This window comes from Pteropus vampyrus, unplaced genomic scaffold (assembly GCF_000151845.1).
Source record: "Pteropus vampyrus isolate Shadow unplaced genomic scaffold, Pvam_2.0 Scaffold485, whole genome shotgun sequence".
In the NCBI taxonomy this organism is placed as follows: Eukaryota; Metazoa; Chordata; class Mammalia; order Chiroptera; family Pteropodidae; genus Pteropus; species Pteropus vampyrus.
The window spans coordinates 216,149-219,260 of record NW_011889266.1 but is presented as its reverse complement, the minus strand read 5'-3'; positions in this window follow the sequence as shown (position 1 = coordinate 219,260).

The following is a 3,112-nucleotide window of genomic DNA, read 5'->3' as shown; positions in this document are numbered from 1 at the left end:
GCCCCTCTGGGCTCCCTGCCCCATCTGTGCCATGTGGACAGTGGCTGGGGCCTGCGGGGTGTGGAATGACTGGCTTGATGGGCCCAGTCACTTCTGTCTGTCCTCATTCAGAAACTGTCCCCCAATGCAATGAGATTCAGCATCAGCCAGGAAGCGAGGCCCCACCACTGGGCTGGGGGCAGTGGGCAGTGACAAGGCCAGCCGGCAGGAAGAGCAGGAGCTGGGGGCGGGGGTCCCTCCGGCCGGCCAGCTCAGAGCCCGCCTGCCCTGCCTCTGCCCCCTTGGATCTGAGGAGGAAGCTTTCCTGGGGTCAGGAAAGGGCCGCACTGTTCGAGGGAACAGGCCCACTTTCTAGGTTGCAAGACCTTTTTAATAGGGTGCTGGTCTCAATTCGAGGGCACACTGGGCTCCCCTGGGGGTCAGAGATCCTGGGGTGTGGCCGGGAAACAAGTATTTTAAAAGCTATGGGCCAGGTGACGCTAACGTACAGCCAGGACTGAAAACCACGAGCGCGAGGGCCGGTGTCCCCACTTCCACTCACGGATGAGGACACAGCCCTTGAGGGGTCGAGGAACCTTCTGGAGTCTCAGAGCACTAGGTGCCAGGTGGGCCCACGCCCTCACGGCCAGGGCTGGGTTAGAAAAGGCTGCTCTGTCTCTCGCCCCTGGCATGGTCCCCTGCAAGGACGGCCAGGGAATGGGGAGAGGGAGGAATCTCAGAGGTGCTGGAAAGCAGAAGCGTGTGGGGGTTTGGGGTCCCGGGCCTGCCACTTACCAGCAGGGCCTCAGGGTCCTCAGCCGTGCGGATCAGCAGCGCCCCCCGCCCCCGAGGAAGGGTGTGGCCAGGGCAGGGAGACCTGCTGCCTGAGAGGCTGGTTCCTGCAGTTCCTGGGACATGGGCCAGCTGCCCGGCCCTCTCCTTCCCGTGGCCTTTTTTGGTGGCTGAAACCTTAGACTGATCCCGGAGCCAGACAGGCAGGCAGACAAGCGCGTTCTTTTCGGGGGAGGCCTCCTCTCTCTGGGAGTGGGGGCAGGGTAGGGTGGGAACACAGCCTGCCCAGGCCCAACCCCGGACTGGGTTTCAGGCTGTGGGGCCCAGCAGGGCTCCCTGGGGACTGGAGGGGTGGGTAGGAAAGCCCCTGGGCCTCGGTCTGGGCATCCTGTGGGAGGAGCTTAGTGGGGGGGGTGGGGCACGGCGCTGACTCAAGGAGCCCGAGACTTTCGGCTCCAGCACTGGCTGTGGGCACTTCTGCCTTGTTTCTGGGCAAATCCCGGCTTGTCCTGCCTCAGTTTCCCCAGTAGCTGCTACCAGCCCTGGAACCATGGATGGCAGAGGACTGGAACCTGAGCTGTGAAAAAGGCTTTCAGTTTTGAAAAACCATCCAAGGTCATTTTACTGACCTGTCTTCCCCCAGAGAAGTGAAAGGCAGGGACTATGCAGGCATGTGTAGCGCGGCACTGGCCAGTCCACCTGCTCCTTCCGAGTGTGCGCCTGGGCCCTCCCACTGGGACGTGGGCCCTGGACTGCGGGACACGGGGTGGGGGCGGTGTCGGGGGGGAGGCGGCTTCTTCCCCCGCTTCCCTTTGCCCGGCTGGCAGACAACCTTGACCTGGGCTACGGGGCCCTCAGTTCTGCTCACTGGGTCAAGTGACCTCTGGGGGACTGTGCCTGCCTCTCGGGGTGGTGGCATGGCCTTTGGAACTCAAATCTCGAGTCCTGGACACACTGGCCGTGAGCACTCCTCACGGCCCTGGCCTCAACCTGCCCCTGGCCTCAACCTGCCCCTGGACGGGGCCCTCCCAGGAGTGCGGCGAGGGCCAGTGAGTGCTCGGCGTTGGTGTCCCTGACCCGGTCCCCTCTGGCCACGACCCTGAGGCTCCCCTGGGCACCGCCTGTGTTCCAGGAGCGACTCCCCGGCCAGGAGGGTCCTGGTGAGTCGGCAGGGACGAAGGGGAGCGTGCAGAATCTGGAGGCCGAGATCTCTGACTCTGGTCGGGTGCGGGCGTCCTGTGTGGCTGTGAGCGGTTACGAAGTGTCCGCAGGGCGGCTGCCCGGCGCAGCGGGCACCACTGTAGGCGCTTCCTGGTGTGAATGCGCCAGACTCCATATGCCCAGGGACAGTGAGAACTTCCACCTGCTTCACAGGCGACACAGGGAAGGGCACGGGGAGGGCTAACCCCACACGAGCAGAACAGGCCGGGGACCCAGCAACGGGATGCGCGTCAGGGCATTGCAGGGGGCGGGGGGGATGCTGGGAAGAGGAGCAGTGGCGGGAAGGGCCTGCCTGGCGGTGGGGTGGGGCGGGGGAGAGAAAAGCTGGTCACGCAGGAGCCAGCGTGTTGGCCCTTACGCCGCTTATGACGGGTGACCGCTCCTGTGTGGTCTGTACAGGTCTTGCCCGCATGAGTGTGCCCAGATTTCCATGATAAGAGAAACCTGGACCACCGGCCACCAGGAATCCCGCTGTCAGGTGCCTGCCCCATGGCAGGAAACGACCTCTAACGGACTTGGCCATGACATCCTTCGGCCCCCAACACTAGAGGGGACGAGCCCAAGGAGCAGCCTCGGTTGGCCTCCCTTGGGACAGGTGTCTGCCCCTGGCCGACTTGTGGGCAGGGAAGTCACATCCCGCTGCTCGGCTCCACCTGTCAGATGGACCAGACATTGTGGAACTTTGCCGAGAAGGGACAAGGAAGTGAGCCAGGCAGACACCCCACGCAGGCTCCCCTCCACCCCCCGGCAGAACAGCGGGTCCCCAGGCGCAGCTGCCGCCGTCTGACCGGTCAAGGGCTCGCGGGCCTGCCACGTGCCGCGCTCAAGAAGACACTGTGCTCCGGTTCAATTGAGCAGACGTTTATTGAGCACCTAAGTGCAAGGCACTGTGCTAGGTGCCACGGCAAATACAGAGTGAACACAGATGGTCCCTGCCCGCAAGGAGCTCACAGTCTAGAGAGGGAGGTGAGACACAGGACACGGCAGGCCGCGGTGACACCAGCTCGGCAAGTGCCGAAAGCAAGACACGGCGCTGCGGGGCTCACAGAACACCACGGGGCTGCTTCTGGTCCCAAGCAGTGGGCCAGGTACCAAGTGGACACGGGGCTGGGCCTCGGAG